General features: G+C 35.1%; 1 protein-coding gene across 2 annotated transcripts in view; it reads left to right on the forward strand.

The window, feature by feature from the left end:
- The first annotated feature begins 1080 nt into the window (after positions 1-1080).
- LOC132739560 (lysine-specific demethylase 6A-like) overlaps positions 1081-19168 on the forward strand; it is a 115165-nt gene continuing 97077 nt past the window's right edge. The window contains exon 1 of one of the 2 annotated variants that reach the window (XM_060727272.1): positions 1081-1298. The gene's annotated coding sequence lies outside the window, so the exon portion shown is untranslated. Of the gene's footprint in view, positions 1299-6853; positions 7150-19168 lie in introns of those variants that run through there. The other variant, XM_060727273.1, reaches the window with a different exon arrangement.

The raw sequence follows: 19168 nt of genomic DNA on the forward strand, positions 1-19168 counted from the left end.
ACAAGAGTGTGGAGTTTCAATCCATTCCCTTCAGTAGTTATGGAGATACCAGCGTACACGCAAAAACTTAACCAAGAATTTCTAAGTTGAAAAAGGGGAATAATTATGTAAAAAAGGCAAATCAGAGTTATGGGACTTGTGCCAATCATCTTAGATAATCACAGAGAACAAGTGTGTGAAGTTTCAATCCATTCCCTTCAGTAGTTATGGAGATACCAGCTTACACGCAAAAACTTAACCAAGAATTTCTAAGTCGAAAAAGGGGCATAATTATGTAAAAAAGGCAAATCAGAGTTATGGGACTTGTGCCAATCATCTTAGATTATCACAGAGAACAAGTGTGTGAAGTTTCAATCCATTCCCTTCAGTAGTTATGGAGATACCAGCTTACACGCAAAAACTTAACCAAGAATTTCTAAGTCGAAAAAGGGGCATAATTATGTAAAAAAGCAAATCAGAGTTATGGGACTTGTGCCAATCATCTTAGATAATCACAGAGAACAAGTGTGTGAAGTTTCAATCCATTCCCTTCAGTAGTTATGGAGATACCAGCTTACACGCAAAAACTTAACCAAGAATTTCTAAGTCGAAAAAGGGGCATAATTATGTAAAATAGCAAATCAGAGTTATGGGACTTGTGCCAATCATCTTAGATAATCACAGAGAACAAGTGTGTGAAGTTTCAATCCATTCCATTCAGTAGTTATGGAGATACCAGCTTACACACAAAAACTTAACCACAGGGACGCCGGCGCCGACAAATGGGTGACTGCATTAGCTCGATTATTCTGCGAATAGTCGAGCTAAAAATTGATAATCATAACAATTGTACATAAATAATGTTAAGTGTGAAACGCTTAAAGTACGAAATTAACTGGGTACAAATATCACTTATGTGGTTATACTTGGTTTTTATCGCATATCACTTACCAATGGCATTTCTATTTTTTGCCGATTTCTGAGGAAATTTTCAGTGTTATTTTGGGAATTTATCAGTTATGAATTGGGAATTTTTTTGTCTATTTTCTATTGAGAACGGTGTCGTTTTCCGGTATCAGTTTATAAATTAAAAAAAAAACACTGTCACTCTAAGATCGAAATATATTTCACCTCGTGAACACCAAAAGTTCATATTTCACTCGTGGCTGCGCCACTCGTGAAATATACCTTTTGGTGCTCACTCGGTGAAATATATTCCGATCTTACACTGAACTAAACAAATATCCTCTATATTATGTTCAATATCAAGTAGAAAACCATAGTTTCACAACCCATTTGCACCACAGACCCATGGACCTGTAAGTTTGAAATGTATAAAAATATATCTGCCCACATCTGCTCTGCCCAGACAGTGTTTATTCTAGGATTCGAAAAACACTTTTTTTTAACAGGGGGGATTTTTATCGATAAGTGAGAATTTATTACAATTGTTGATCTTTTTCCCTGTCTCTGAAAAAATAGGAGGGAATTCTAAAAAATAAGGGTGAATCCCCCCATCCCCCCTCCTAGAATAGACACTGCCCAGATTGATATAGCTACATCCTGATGGAAAAAAATCTGTATCTGCCTTCCTTTAAGTATAAATATGAAAAAAAAAATATTACAACAACCTCTTCAAAAACATGTAATGTTTGCACAGACACTTGGAGTATAGACCCCCCTTCCCCGCCCCTGAATATAAAACACTAAAAGTATTATTTATTACAAGAATTAGTTTTAAATTTTTACTTATATTATTATGAGATAGTTAAGTGTCTAACACGTGAACAAGTTTGAATAGAATTTCATAACGTTTTAAAAAAGTCAATTTCCTGAAGATACCAAGCTTCGAAAGGCAAACACAACTGACCGACATTTATTTCAAGTATTTATATTATCGCATGCCATTTATTTCTGGTGTAAATCAGTCAATGCATATATTCTTTTAATAAATAAATGCATGTTATTATCTGATCGTACCTTTCTTCCAAGCTTTGCACATTTAATTACATTTTCCTAACCGTGTCACATGCTTCATGACGACTGGAATGTTTCCCGTAAATTACTGCGGGAAAATTCGCAACTGCTCGGCCCTTTCCGTCATAGTCCAAGAGATGGCGGGGTTTTATTGCACCGTTGCTGTTAAGTCCACAAAAAAAAACATTGCCAAATTGTAAAGCAATATTTTTTTGTTTTTTCCCTTATAAAAGGGTTTTCCCCTTAAGTTACCCACCCCCGGCAAAAATAAAAAAAAAATCAAAAAATGGCCGCCAATAGGGGGGCCGCTAAAAATTTAAACAAATCCCCAAAAAATTTTTTTGTTTTTTTTAAAATTTTTACTTTAAGTTTTTTGTAAAAAAATTTATTTTTAATTTTCCAAACAAAAAAACCCAGATAAAAAAAATTTTTTAAAATTATAAAATTAAATCAAGGAAAAATGAAAATTTTTGGGAAAAACTCTAAAAACCCAACCCAAAAATTTCCCAAAAAAAAAAGGGGTGAAAAAAAAAACATTTTTTAAAACCAATTTAAAGAATTTTTTCCGTTTTTTCTGTATTAACAAAATAAAAATGAAAAATGCTTTAAAAATTGTGTGTACTTTATCAATTAAACATAGCTAAACAAGTTAAGCATAAAAAAAAATCATTATCTGTGCATTTATGTGCCGTAAAAAGTAGAGTTTCAAAAGTGGGTGGGGTAAAATTACCGAAAATAGTATTAAAAATTACAATGTTTAAAACCTTGCCTTTACTTTGTTATTTAAGTTTAAAGTAAAGTAAAATGTGTTTTAATTGTATGTTCTTTATCATTTGAACATTTTTTGATAAGTTAAGCATAAAAAATATTACCTGCACATTTATCACAGAAGAGTAGATCTTAAAAAAGTGGGTGGGGTAAAATAACCGAGAAAGAAAGGGAAAAAAAGAAGAAGAAAAAGTTCAAAATTATTAAGCTTCTAAAATTTGCCTTTACTTTACAATTTTAGTTCATTGATCACGTAATTTTGTGATAAGAAATATAAAATTTGTATTACATTTAAGAAGAAAGAAACATCATGTATTCGCAATCTTTAAAATTATCACAATCAATTTGCAAACAAATATATGGTACAATTTTGCATGAATTGTTCACTGATGGTCACGTCAAGTCAATAATTCTGTCATTCCTCGACGTATTTTTGAAATAACTTAATTCAAATGTTTTTGGACATTATATCGACGTGTCACATTCAAAAATCAAATCTCTAGCTTTAAAACGCAAGGTCACACTTGTACTGCCATATTCATAATATGATTTATAGATGGCTGTGTCCTTCCCACGACATTGTCATTCATGGATGAATTATGCATAACTTTTTTTTACATTGATCTGATGTGTCTCACGCTTAAAGTATTGCTCAAAGTCATCTCTAATTTTTCATTTTCATGTATTGATACTCTTGTCTGGTCTACAATTCTGATTTGCATAGATGTGTTGCCGACATGTTTCGCAAGAAATTTCTGTGTTTGTTGTGTGTTTGGGTTTTACGTCTCACCGACACAGTATAGGTCATATGGCGCTATACGTTCCAGCTTTACTGATGGAGGAAGACCTCAGTTGCCCTTTCGTGCATTATTTTAGGCGAGTAGAATCACCGACCTTCCGTAAGCTAGCTGGATAGCTTCCTCTTATGAAAGGATCCAAAAAGTCTTTGTCGGAATTCGAACCCACAGCGGTGTGGGGCAAGTGGTTTGAAGTCAACAACCTTAACCACTTGGCCACAGATTCTCAAGAAATAATCAAGTCTCGGGCTCGAAGGTGAAAGTAATTATTGTCAATTGATAGATTTTGGAAATATTATGCGTAAACATGCTGCTTATTAAATGGATATTTAGCGAACTAGATCTAAAATGTCAAGGTCACAAATGAATGTCAAAAGTCATGATACTGCATTAATAGTTATGTCGAGTCCATATAATCCCCACTTATTTACAGATTTTAAAATAGTTCGCAACATTAAAAAATTTTATTATTGTGAAAAAGTTTGATCATAAAGTTCAAGGTAAAGCTTGTCTTCTTAAGTTGCCACAAAATGATGCCTTGTTAGTTCAGTCTGTTTGTTTGATTGAGTTTTACGTCACATCGACACCGTATAGGTCATTTGGCGACGTTCCAGCTTTACTGGTGGAGGAAGACCTCAGGTGCCCTTCCGTGCATTATTTCAGGCACAAACGGGCACCTGAGTAGAACCACCGACGTTCCGTAAGCTAGCTGGAAAGCTTCCTCACATGAAAGAATCCAAAGTCCCTTTCAGGATTCGAACCCACAGCAGGGTGTGGCAAGTGGTTTGAAGTCAACGACCTTAACCACTGGACCACGGATGCCCCATGTCAGTCAGTCCAAGAATAATATGATTGATGAATAAACACTACCAAGGCATAATTTTGTGGCAAATTAAGAAGACCAGTTTGACAGCAAGAATAGTAAAAGTAACGCTTGTATATCAAAATACTACTTGCTTGCTTGATCCTTTGATGAAGAAAATTTCTCTTTGAAAATAGATCAGTCAGAAATCATGTAAGATAAGCAGAGGTCACTTGCTGCGAAATTTGCTAATTAATTATCAAGGAAATCCAGTTAGGTGGATCGAAAGCCGAAATAAGACCCAAACATTTGTTATAGAACGCCCAATTTCTGTTTCATCCATTGTTTTCTCATTAGGACACACATATTCTGTTTCTTGTAGGACCATACGCCACTGTTCATGTACTGGCTGAAAAAGTGTCACATTGAAAATTCCATGATGACCTCCGTATAAACAAATCTGCGGATGTTTGCAAAATTCAAAATTTTTACTATTTTATGTTAAATTTTGAATTATCCTTGAGTCGGGCGCTAGGGGGGTCTGGACGGTAGATGCACTTTCCAGTACCATCCATGAACAGGCTCAATCAAACCAAGTCTGCCACATTTTCAATTTTACCGTTTATTGGAGGTTCTTAAGAGATTGTATATCTCCTTATTCACACCTGTTATTTATGCCAGACTAGCATTGTTTAAAAAAATATAGCAAATTTAGCAAATAGAATGAAAACGGGAAGCTTTAAGAACAAACAATATGGCACTTTTACGCTCAGTTCGATAGTGCCTATTCATGAACAGCAGTGGTATATGCAAGCTTCCATCAACGTCCTCTAGCACAGGCTTAAGCAAAATTCAATTTTTAAACAAAAAAGTAGTGAATTTATAATAGTGAAATTTTAATTATTAAACATCCATAAGTTCCTAAGACGGTAATCAATGGATCTTCAATGTAACAATAATATTGCGCCACTCCATGAAAAGCAGCGTATGATCTCAAGTAAAAGAATGTGTGTAAACTAAATATCAAAATTGTGTTGTACTAAAGAATTGAAATTTTTGAATTAGGGTTATGAAGTCTTCATATCAGAGAAAAGTCACCAAAGGATAGATCCTAAATCAGGCAACATATCCTTGGGGTGATATTTGGTATTCTCGAAGGAATACTTGAATCATCCAACAGTAATAAAGTCAAATTTCATAATTTCAAGATGTATGTTTTTCTGTGACAAGTATCCTAAATGTTAATTGATAGTTTAAACATGTTTTCACTATTTGGATGTTTTGTGTGCAGTTCTATTCACTACTTTTACTAAACTTATTCATTAATGATTGCTTATTTTATATATGACAACACTTCTTCGTGTTTATATCAAATTTCTCAACTACACTCTCACAAAATGCATTACACATACATCATGGTTCTTGATTGATATATTAGTGTGTCTTTTGTTTGTTAAGTTCAGATAGTTTTGATAGTGCAGGTGATTGGCCAATGACTAACGTTTTGGATACTTTAAAACTACACCAAAATTTACCGCCTCCGTGGTCGAGGGGTTAGAGTCGATGACTTCTAATCCAGTTACCTCTCTGGCGTGTGTTCGATGTCCGGGAGATGCTTTGGTAGTTTAGCGCAAAGGTAGTCTAAGTACTAATGTATCTCTCCAAGAGCGATGGTTAGAAAACTACCCCGCCTATATGACTGAAATACTGTTTGGGAAAAGGCGTAAAAATCAAAAACAAAAACACCAAAAAATTAAAAAAATCATTTGAGAAAGGAAGATAAAAGCTTTTCTGGGGCACAAAATGGGTCAATTAACAGGTGTTATAAACATGTATCAAGAATATCAAAATTGCATGTTTTGTAGAAAGAACACAATAAAACTGTTTCTTCCCGTAAGTTTCAAGTTTATTAAATATATCTCAGTATGTAACAACATAGACATGAGAATACACGTAATCACAGAGGACAACTTTTATTTAAGATCTTGAAGGAATTTATACGAAAGTGAAAAAAAAATCTATTCCGTATTAATACCAGTCCATTCTAGTCATACTCATGGATTTTAATAATAATAATATCTGTCATATTTTGCGGTTCGGATCGGAATATCCGTCCCGAGGTGACCCGCCCATTGGCGGGTCACCGAGGGACGGATGTTCCGATCCGGACCGCAAACATATGTCAGATATTTTTTCTTGCATATTCTACCATATTCCATTATATATTAAATTCTTTATCTTTATTTTTAATGAAAATTTATATCATTACAACCGTAACTACTTTCTTACAACAGCGTATGAATTACAACTTTATAAATGTAACGGTAAAATGACGTCATCCTAACCGTGCCATTGTACAGCACGCGACTCATCTGGAACCCCTCATGCCAGATGAAATTTCCGGCATGGGTAAAACTCACGGAAACGCCAGTCTGATATGCAAGAATGCGCGTCACGGTCTGTAGATATTTTAATCAGGTTATTTGATTGGTCGATTAATTTACACACCGTGTAAACTCATTAATTATGTCATGTAGGTCAGTCAGGTTATGCAGTAATTGTGTCATTGTGTCAGGTTGAGGTTAATATCATGGAAAACGTGGATTTTGTCTGTCTCGGACTTAATCACACGTAATCTGATTAAGGGTAGAAGTTGATATCTTCGTACAGTACTGGGTTATTAAATGTTGTCTGTGGAAACTGGCAGTAATTCGTTTTTGGAATAAATGTGAATCAGTGAACTGTGTCATTTTGAATTCTATTTGATGGATTAATTATAAGATGCTCACGATCTCCCGTTGACATGCATAACAACTGTAGAAATAGGTAAGTGAATTTTATTTATTATTTTTAGCTCACCTGCCACAAAGTGACAGGGTGAGCTTTTGTGATCGCTTTTCGTTCGGCGCCCGTCCGTCCGTCCGTAAACTTTTACTTAAAATGACATCTCCTCATAAACCACTAAGCCAATTTCATCCAAACTTCACAGGAATGTTCCTTTGGTGGTTACCTTTAAAAAATGTTCAAAGAATTTAATTCCATGCAGAACTCTGGTTGCCATGGCAACCGAAAGAAAAAACTTTAAATATCTTCTCTAAAAAAACCCTAAGAGCTAGAGCTTAGATATTTGGCATGAAACATCTTCTAGTGAGTGTCTACCAAGTTTGTTCAAATAAAAGCCCTGGGGTCAAAATTGGCCCCGCCCCAGGGGGTCATTGATTTTCCCTATATGCATATAGTAAAAACTTAAAAAATCTTCCTTTAAAGAACCCAAAGAGCTAGAGCTAAGATATTTTGCATGAAACATGTTCTAATGGGTGTCTACCAAGTTTATTCAAATAAAAGCCCTGGGGTCAAAATTGGCCCTGCCCCGGGGGTCATTGATTTTCCTTATATGTGTATAGCAAAAATTTGAAACTCTTCTGTGAAAAAACCCAAATAGCTAGAGTTTAGATATTAAGCATGAAACATCTTCTAGTAAGTGTCTACAAAGTTTGTTAAAAAAAAAGCCCTGGGGTCAAAACTGGCCCCGCCCTAGGGGTGTCATTGTTTTTAACTATATGCGTATAGTAAAAACTTAAAAAATCTTCTTTGAAAAAACCCAATGAGCTCAGAGCTTCTTATGGGTGTCTACCAAGTTTGTTCAAAAAAAAGCCCTTGGAATAAAATTGACCCTGCCGGGGGGGGGGGGGGTACGGGGGGGGGAGGCCTATATACAGGTGACCGACATAAGGGCCATCATGGCCCTCTTGTTTCATTATCCTAAATTCTACATCTCATTTTGAGCTTCAGGCTGTTTAGAAGAAAAATTCTACTGATTACAATTACTGGGTTGTTGCTGTTGTAATTGTTGTGAACAAACTTTGATGTAGCCTATTATTCAAAAACTTTTAAAGGTATCCATATGAAACTTGGAATAGTAAGTACTTGCTTATCATTACAAGTTAAAGTTGTAATACAATGTTTATTATTCTAAAAGCCGTTTTTGGAGTTATGCCCCTTTTTATCTTAGAAATATTTGACAAAATTGCTTTCAAAGTATATTGTATAATGATTTGAAAACCATCAAAGGTAACAGCTTGAAACTTGATTTCTTGATTATTATGGCAAGATGAAGTTGTTACACTAGAGACATTATTTAGAAATATATATTACTTGGAGTTATTCCCCTTTTCAAATTTAGATTTTTTTTAAATTTTGTTATTTATACTATGAAAGATACTGTACTTATTCTTGGCATAGTTGCTTATATGGACAAGGCATTTCCTGCAGGACAAGGGCTATAACTAAGTGATAAGTCTTTCCAGAGTTATGTCCTTTTTATATGCCCGTTTGAAAAACGGGACGTATTATGGGAACGCCCCTGGCGGGCGGCAGGCGGTCGGGCGGGCGGCGTCCAATTTTGTTCGGAGCATATCTCCTACATGTATGGAGGGATTTTAATGAAACTTCATAGAAATGTTCACCACTATGAGGAGCAGTGTCACGCACATGAACCAGGTCTCTAGGTCAAAGGTCAAGGTCACACTTAGAGCTCATTGAAAATGCTTGTCCGGAGCAAAACTTCCACATGTATAGAGGGATTTCAATATTACTTGGCACAAATGTTCACCATTGTGAGGCGGAGTGTCGCGCGCAAGATTCAGGTCCTTGCGGCCAAGGTCAAGGTCACACATAGAGGTCGAAGTTCAGATAAAAATATGCAGATGTGTATATGGACCATTTAGTCATCATTTATTGAGGGATTGTAACACAAATGGTCATTATCAAGACTATGGCTGTGATGCATATAATTTAGGTCAATATATACAAGGTCAAGGTCACTAAAGATGATGAAATGTCCAGATTTTGTCCGGAGCATATCTCCTACAAGCATGGAGGGATTTTAATGAAATTTCATAGAAATGTTCACCATTATGAGAAGCCATGTCACGCACATGAACTAGGTCTCTAGGTCAAAGGTCAAGGTCACACTTAGAGCTCATTGAAAAACGCTTGTCCGGAGCAAAACTTCCACATGCTTAGAGGGATTTCAATATAACTTGGCACAAATGTTCACCATTGTGAGGCGGAGTGTCGCGCACAAAATTCAGGTCCCTGCAGCCAAGGTCAAGGTCACACATAGAGGTCAAAGTTTAGATAAAAATATGAAGATGTGTATAGGGACGATTTAATCATCATTTATTGAGGGATTGTAACACAAATGGTCATTATCATGACTACGGCTGTGACACATGTACTTTAGGTCAATATATGCAAGGTCAAGGTCACTAAAGATAGTGAAATATCCAGATTTTGTCTGGAGCATATCTCCTACATGTATGGAAGAATTTTTATAATACTTTATGGAAATGTTCACCACCATGATATGTATTGCTCCATGCATGATCCCAGGGTTCCCACGGTCAGGGAAAAGTCAGGGAAAAATGATTTTTTTTCAAGGTCAGGGAAAAGTCAGGGAATTATGGAATTGGTCAGGGAAATATGAAAATAAGCAAAAGTCAGGGAAAAGTCAGGGAATTTTGTAAGAGAAGAATGTTGTTCAAACTGTAGGAAGCAAAAAAGTCAAGGCAAAGGCAATTTCTTATATTATTTATTTATTTATCATTACAAGTATCTTTTTTTATTCTTGTAAATATCTTTTAAAAAATATGCTTATGTCTGAAAATTTTCGAAATCTTTTGTCATTTAATGTTACTTTATCTTTAGTATGAAGTTAAAAAATCTTTTCAAAAAAATGGTTAGTCCAAATTTAGCTAAACTTGCAGGATTGTTCCTTAATGGTAAAGGGCTTTCAAATTTGTTATAAGAATTAATTTTGCTTGAGCAAGAATTTGGTCGTCATGGCAACCATAAGAAATTATATGAAAAAAAAGTTTAAATAAAATCATCTAAAGACCAAGAAGGATAGAGCTTAGATATTTTGCAAAAGGCATCGTCTATTGGACCTCTAACAAGTTTGTTCAAATTATAGCCCTGGGATCAAAATTGGCCCTTAATTTCTTAGGGTCATTGATTTTCATTTTGCACATATAGTTAAAACTTAAAATATCTTACTGTCCGAAGGTACAAGGCTTAGAGCTTTGATATTTGGTATATAATACTATCTATAGGTCCTCTACCAAAGTTGCTCAAATTTTGCCCATAGTGTCAAAATTGGCCGGGCCCAGGGGTCATAGCTTTTCCTTATATGTATGTACATTATATGTACATTTAGTAAAAATTAAAAATAATTCTTCTCTTAATTGACAAAGGCTATAGGTTAGATATCTAGCATGAAAATTTGTTTAATAGACCTATACCAAGATTGTTAAAATTATAGCCCAAGGGCCAAAATTGGCTCCCCTCCGGGGTCATTGATTTTCATTATATGTACATATAGTAAAAAAATTAAAATATCTCTGTCCAACTCTTGAGGAAACATTTCATATTAGAATGTCTTTTTTAAACATGTGTACAAGTTATGCAATTAAAACAAAAGGCATGAGAAGTGTTTGCTTTTCAGAGATATTTATGAAATGATTAGAAGTCATGATCTCAAGCAAGAGAAATCTGAGATTTACACACTTGCATTGTGGCAAAGTACAATTGTATAGAACAAAAACTCTACTTCTGTTGTATGAATGCAGTGATAATAGCATTTTTTCATAAATGCATTTTTTATATTTTGGCCCCTCCCCATACAAAGCAGTGTAATCAAAGGAGGATTGGCTAAAATAGGCATGCATTTTACTTGAATAAATGTTGGAAATCAATTAAAAACTTTTGTTTTAACAAGAAACAATATAACAAGTAATAAAGTTGCTACATGAAAAGCAAAATGTAGGCAAAGCTAATAATTTTAGTATATAGCTGAAATTGTACAAAACTAGCTTTGGTAGTTAGTATCTTACACTGCTTTAAATGCTCAAAATTGAAATATATTTGAGCATGACATATGTTATCATATACTTTTCACATTTGAAGAAATGTACTCATGCTAATTTAAAGTAAAATACACAAGTATCTAATGACAATTGTTGCTTATATTCATAGACATGTATTCTGTATCTGAAATGATTTAAAATTAAAGAAAGGGAGGAAAGAGGTTGGCTTATATAAGGCAGAGGGTGCCAGCATATAAAAATATGTTTAATGCTCTAAAGATTGTGAAAACTTGACGTTGTTATTGGTCAGGGAAAAATGGTCTTGGTCAGGGAAAAGTCATGGAAAAGTCAGGGAATTTTGATTTCTCTTTTTTGTGGGAACCCTGGATCCAGGTCTCCAGGTCAAAGGTCAAGGTCACACTTAGAGCTCATTGAAAAACGCTTGTCCGGAGCAAAACTTCTACATTCATAGGGGGATTTCAATATAACTTGGCACAAATGTTCACCATTGTGAGGCTGAGTGTCGCACGCAAAACTCAGATCCCTGCGACCAAAGTCAAGGTTACACATAGAGGTCAAAGTTCAGATAAAAATTTGAAGATGTGTATAGGGACCATTTAGTCATCATTTATTGATGGATTGTAGCACAAATGGTAACTATCATGACTACAGGTGTGACACATTTAATTTAGGTTAATATTTGCAAGGTCAAGGTCACTGGAGATGATTAAATATCCGGATGTTGTCCGAAGCATATTTTCTACATGCATGGAGGAATTTTAATGTTACTTTTTAGAATTGTTCACCACCATGAGACGTAGTGCCCTGCACATGAACCAAGTCTCTAGGTCAAGTGAAGGTCACAGTTAGAGCTCATAGAAAAACGCTTGTCTGGAGCAAAACTTCTACATGCATAGAGGGATTTCAATATAATTTGGCACAAATGTTCATCATTGTGAGGCTGAGTGCCGTGCATAAAATTCAGGTCCCTGCGACCAAGGTCAAGGTCACACATCCTGTGCATATCTTCCCTACTGATTTGTTTTAAGGTTCATTTAACAACACAGTGCCAAGAATAAAAACTTGCTTGCTAGATAACACTTTATATATCCATAATCATGCGAAAGCATGTTCATCAATTCATGAATTTTCATGAACAGTTCATGAATATTCATGAACATCTTTCAATTGTTCATCATCTTGGCAGAAATGTTCATGAACAAATATTCATGAACATTCAAGTTCATGAATATGTATGTCTGTTCACGATCATGTTGATGTGTTCATGAACATTTTGGCATCATTCTTGCTCTGTTCATGAACATTTTGGTATGTTCATGAACAAGCTGACAATAATCATGAACTTTAAAAACAAATTTGTCTTTACAATTTTAACCCATGTGAATACTTTTTAGTGTTAGAAAAAATTTCAGTTCATGAACTCATGAACTGAAAAATTTCAGTTCATGAACTCTCGTGAGTTCATGAACTCACTGATCACAAAATGCATTACACATACATCATGGTTCTTGATTGATATATTAGTGTGTCTTTTGTTTGTTAAGTTCAGATAGTTTTGATAGTTCAGGTGATTGGCCAATGACTAACGTTTTGGAATACTTAAAAAGTATTCCAAAATTTACCGCCTCCGTGGTCGAGGGGTTAGAGTCGATGACTTCTAATCCAGTTACCTCTCTGGCGTGGGTTTGATCCTCGGGAGATGCTTTGGTAGTTTAGGGCAAAGGTAGTCTAGTACTAATGTATCTCTCCAGGAACGATGGTTAGGAAACTACCCGCCTATATGACTGAAATACTGTTGGGAAAAGGCGTAAAATCAAACAAACAAACACCAAAATTTAACATCATTTGAGAAAGGAAGATAAAAGCTTGTCTGGGGCACAAGGGGTCTTTAAGGAAAACAGAATCAGTTACAGTTGTTATAAACATGTATCAAGAATATCAAAATTACATTTTTTGTAGAAAGAACACAATAGAACTGTTTCTTCCCGTAAGAGCATGTTGACTAAGTATCGTGATGTCTTCAGGTCTAAGTTCAATTTTATCCCACACACTTTTAGTGCCAATCCTTTGAGAAACATGCCTAGCGACAATTTCAATTAAATCACACTTATTATCTATTTCTTGTTACAAAGATGAAATGAAAGTTACCAAAGTATGTTGTTTTTAGCTCACCTGTCACAAAGTGACAGGGTGAGCTTTTGTGATCGTTTTTCGTCCGACGTCCGTCCGTAAACTTTTACTTTAAATGACATCTCCTCATAAACCACTAGGCCAATTTCATCCAAACTTCACAGGAATGTTCCTTTGGTGGTCACCTTTAAAAAATTGTTCAAAGAATTTAATTCAATGCAGAACTCTGGTTGCCATGGCAACCGAAAGAAAAAACTTTAAATATCTTCTTTTAAAAAACCCTAAGAGCTAGAGCTTAGATATTTGGCATGAAACGTCTTCTAGTGAGTGTCTACCAAGTTTGTTCAAATAAAAGTCCTGGGGTCAAAATTGGCCCCGCCCCAGGGGGTCATTGATTTTCCCTATATGCATATAGTAAAAACTTAAAAAATCTTCTTTTAAAGAACCCAAAGAGCTAAAGCTAAGATATTTAGCATGAAACATGTTCTAATGAGTGTCTACCAAGTTTGTTCAAATAAAAGCCCTGGGGTCAAAATTGGCCCCGCCCCAGGGGGTCATTGATTTTCCCTATATGCATATAGTAAAAACTTAAAAAATCTTCTTTTAAAGAACTCAAAGAGCTAGAGCTAAGATATTTAGCATCAAACATGTTCTAATAGGTGTCTACCAAGTTTGTTCAAATAAAAGCCCTGGGGTCAAAATTGGCCCCGCCCCGGGGGTCATTGATTTTCCTGATATGTGTATAGCAAAAACTTAAAAAACTTCTTTGAAACAACCCAAATAGCTAGAGTTTAGATATTAAGCATGAAACATCTTCTAGTAAGTGTCTACAAAGTTTGTTCAAATAAAAGACCTGGGGTCATAATTGGCCCCGCCCCGGGGGTCATTGATTTTCCTTATATGTGTATAGCAAAAACTTAAAATCTTCTTTGAAAAGACCCAAATAGCTAGAGTTTAGATATTAAGCATGAAACATGTTCTAGTAAGTGTCTACAAAGTTTGTTCAAATAAAAGCCCTGGGGTAAAAACTGGCCCCGCCCCAGGGGGTCATTGTTTTTAACTATATGTGTATAGTAAAAACTTTAAAAAATCTTCTTTTAAAAAGCCCAATGAGCTAGAGCTTAGATGTTTAGCATGAAACATCTTCTTATGGGTGTGGGGGAGGGGCTATATACAGGTGAGCGACCTCAGGGCCATCATGGCCCTCTTGTTTTACATTTTTGTCTTAATTAATTATGATAACAAAAATCTTTACCATGAAATGAAGTTGTTTTTTATATGCCCGAAAGGGCATATTATGTTATACCCCCTGGCGTCCGTCTGTCTGTCTGTCCGCACTCACAGGACAGTAATTATGTGGCTATAGGGACAATAGGTAACTGTTCTTTCTCTTTGATGTCATTCATTCCGTAATGCTTTTATGTGGCTATTTTCTTTTGTGTGGCTAAAAAGAACAATAGAGAGAACAATAGAGTAGCCACATTATTACTCTCCTGTTAGAACGTCAGTCCGTACGTACGTACGTCCGTCTGTCGGTTAGCAATTTGGTTTCCGGAGCATAACTTAAGTTCCATTTGGCCCACAATGTTAAAACTTCATAGGAATTGTCCATATTGGGTAGAAGACCCCTATTGATTTTGGGTCACAAGGTCAAAGGTCAAGGTCACTATTACCTTTATACTGAAAACAGTTTCCGGAGCATAACTTAAGTTCCATTTGGCCCACAATGTTCAAACTTCATAGGATGATTGTCCATATTGGGTAGAAGACCCCTATTGATTTTGGGTCACAAGGTCAAAGGCCAAGGTCACTTTTAACTTGATACTGAAAACAGTTTCCGGAGCATAACTTAAGTTCCATTTGGCCCACAATGTTCAAACTTCATAGGATGATTGTCCATATTGGGTAGAAGACCCCTATTGATTTTGGGGTCAAAAGGTCAAGGGTCAAGGTCACTATATCCTGAAAACTGAAAACAGTTTCCGGAGCATAACTTAAGTTCCATTTGGCCCACAATATTCAAACTTCATAGGATGATTTTCCATATTGGGCAGAAGACCCCTATTGATTTCGGGGTCAAAGGTCAAGGTCACAATTAACTTAAAACCAAAAACAGTTTCCGGAGCATAACGTAAGTTCCATTTGGCCCACTATATTCAAACTTCATAGGATGATTGTCCATATTGGGTAGAAGACCCCTATTGATTTTGGGGTCACAAGGTCAAAGGTCAAAGTCACTTTTACTTAATACTGAAAACAGTTTCTAGAGCATAATTAAAGTTCCATTTGGCCCACAATATTCAAACTTCTTAGGATGATTGTCCATATAAGGTAGAAGACTCCTATTGATTTTGGGGTCACAAAGTCAAAGGTTAAGTTCATTGTTAATAACTAAAGTATTTATCAACCTACAGCTGTAAAATTTTATAGGATGAACAGCGAATTCCCATGTCTTACAAATGCTTCATCCTTACTAAAAAAAAAAACACTTTCGGGCATATAATGCTCCGCCTAGCGGTGCTCTTGTTTCTTAATTGATTAAAGAATTAATATACTGAAATTTGAAAATACTTCTGTTTATTTATTATACAGCCTCTTTTTAAATATAAAATAAACAGCTTTTGAGTAACACACATACAAGATTTAATAAGTTTTTACTTCATACACTATAGATAAACACAGTACAAGTATTTTTATAAGAACCAAATTAACTTGACCAGCAATAGGGAGTGCAGCTTTCCAAAAAAAAATTGTGATAATCTTAAAGTTGCTATGACATGATGTTTCTTTTCTTCTTAAATGTAATACATATTTATAAATTTCAACACAGAATTTAAATTATATATGGTTAGTGCACTAAAATCATAAATTAAGGGCAAGTTTTAGGAGCTTCTTAATTTTGAACGTTTTTTTTTTGGGGGGGGGGGGATTATTTTACCTCACCCACTTTTGAGCTGTACTATTCTGTGATAAATGCTCTGGTAAAAAATCAAGAAATGTTCAAATGATAAAAAACATACAATTAAAACACAATTTTCTTTACATTAAACTGAAATTATAGAGTAAAGACATGTTTTGGGAACATTGTAATTTTTTTTTTTTTTAAATGGTAATTTTACCCCACCCACTTTTGAAACTCTACTGCACAGATAATGATTTTTTATGCTTAACTTGTCTAGCTATGTTAAATTGATAAAGTACACACAATTTAAATGCATTTTCATTTATATTGTGTTAATACAGAAAAACGAAAGTCATCAAATTGTCAAAAAGTGTTATTTTCACCACCTTTTTGGTAAATTGATAGTGATAATTTTAAAGTTTGCCATATAATTGTCATTTTTCCTTGATTGAATCATAAACTAACCATATTTTATCTGATATTGTGCAATTAAAAGTATTTTGTACAAAATCTTAAAGTAAAAATTCAAGAAGCAAAAATTACCGTAATATTCCTATTAAATGCCCCCGGGGGCTAAACATTTTCCAAAAGGGGGGCTATTATTACAACACGTTTTTCCTAAATCCAAAAATCATTGAAAATACATTTAGTGTAACATGGGTTGGTAATAACATTAAAATGTGTTAAGATTTTAAAGTTCATGTGATACATTTTTGTGTTTACTATGAAATAAAATGGTATTCTGAAGGATTTGAATAAAATTACGGATTTATTAAAGAGTTCACCACTCATGAGCAGATTTTTTTCCATATCAAAAAGCCTGGGGGCTTTTATTAGGGGAGGGGGTTTATTAGGAATTTAACGGTATATGGTATTTTGTAATTTATGGCGGCCATATTGGCGGCCATCTTGAATTTTTGTACTTTTGCCCGGGCTGAATAACTTGAGAAGTCATTTTTTAGAAACTGCAAACAATATGCTTTACAATGGCAATGTTTGTTTTTGTGATACAGTAAGTTGCAATAAAACCCCGCCATCTATTGGACTATCAGTCTTCTTGATTTGGTTTTTTACTGATAAGGGGAAGTAACCGCTGCAGGGATTTAGGTTCTCACATGGTGTATACAAGTGCGGATCAAGAAGGGGAGCCACGCACATAACCTCAAGTGTCTGTGAATGTTTGTGCATTCTTGCCAAGTCTTTATATGCCTATACTAGTATATACTTTGTTTAAATACACGCCTTTTAATAGATAGAAAAATAGATAAGTTTTTTTGATAAAGCTTGAAAGGCAAGACAATTGACATTTTTTATTTTTTCATTATGATGCTATGCGTTTATGAGCAATAACTTTTAGACGTCAGGCTTGACCGACATAAACTATAACAAGCCTGTAACGTTACATCTAGGGAAGAAGCAGTTAAAGCTAGTTATTTACCAAAAATAACCCTGTATAAACATAATACAAGCAGAAAATAATTGTAGCATAGAAAATAACAAATCTGCCAAATATCATCAGCATTTTATGATACCCACGGTTCCTGAAATACCCGACAGCCAGTACAGGACAGTTCCCCACCCACCAGCCCACCATCCAAAATTTATTTTTTATAGCAAACAAAAGCCTTAATTCTTTAATTACTGCATAACCAGGCAAGGATCTTTTCAACGAAATAATAGGGAAATAATTCACTATTGTAGCAGTGCTAATTTTTAAACATTTAATCATTTTTTAAAATATTTATATTTTTGGTCATGATGTGCCTTTAATGTTTACATCATTGGTTTTTGTATTTTCTGATCGCAGATCAGCAAATACATAGCTAGCATCCACGGTCTAACACAAAATTTCCTAACAGACCTAACAACGCAAAGTAGTTCTCACTCAAAACTGCTTAAGGTATGACCCACCTAATGCATTACCTCTACTTTGAAGAGTACTCAAATAGGCTAGAACTACTGTCAACTGCATTGAAACTGAGGGGCGCGGGTTCAAGCCCCAGAAGAGGCAACTTTTTTTTGTAAGCTCACCTGTCACAAAGTGACAGGGTGAGCTTTTGTGATCGCTTTTCGTCCGGCGTCCGTCCGTCCGTCCGTAAACTTTTACTTTAAATGACATCTCCTCATAAACCACTAAGCCAATTTCATCCAAACTTCACAGGAATATTCCTTTGGTGGTAACCTTTAAAATTTGTTCAAAGAATTTAATTCCATGCAGAACTCTGGTTGCCATGGCAACCAAAAGAAAAAACTTTAAATATCTTCTTTTAAAAACCCAAAGAGCTAGAGCTTAGATATTTAGCATGAAACATCTTCTAGTGAGTGTCTACCAAGTTTGTTCAAATAAAAGCCCTGGGGTCAAAATTGGCCCCGCCCCAGGGGGTCATTGATTTTCCCTATATGCATATAGTAAAAACTTAAAAAACCTTCTTTTAAAGAACCCATAGAGCTAGAGCTAAGATATTTAGCATGAAACATGTTCTAATAGGTGTCTACCAAGTTTGTTCAAATAAAAGCCCTGGGGTTAAAATTGGCCCCGCCCCAGGGGGTCATTGATTTCCCTATATGCATATAGTAAAAACTTAAAAAATCTTCTTTTAAAGAACCCAAAGAGCTAGAGCTAAGATATTTAGCATGAAACATGTTCTAATGGGTGTCTACAAAGTTTGTTCAAATAAAAGCCCTAGGGTCAAAATTGGCCCCGCCCCGGGGGCCATTGATTTGCCTTATATGTGTATTGCAAAAACTTAAAAAATCTTCTTTGAAAAAACCCATATAGCTAGAGTTTAGATATTAAGCATGAATCATCTTCTAGTGAGTGTCTACAAAGTTTGTTCAAATAAAAGCCCTGGGGTCAAAATTGGCCCCGCCCCAGGGGGTCATTGATTTTCCCCATATGCATATAGTAAAAACTTATAAAATCTTC

Source organism: Ruditapes philippinarum, unplaced genomic scaffold, assembly GCF_026571515.1.
Source record: "Ruditapes philippinarum isolate M1 unplaced genomic scaffold, ASM2657151v2 ctg43_1_1_1_1, whole genome shotgun sequence".
Taxonomy (NCBI): domain Eukaryota; kingdom Metazoa; phylum Mollusca; class Bivalvia; order Venerida; family Veneridae; genus Ruditapes; species Ruditapes philippinarum.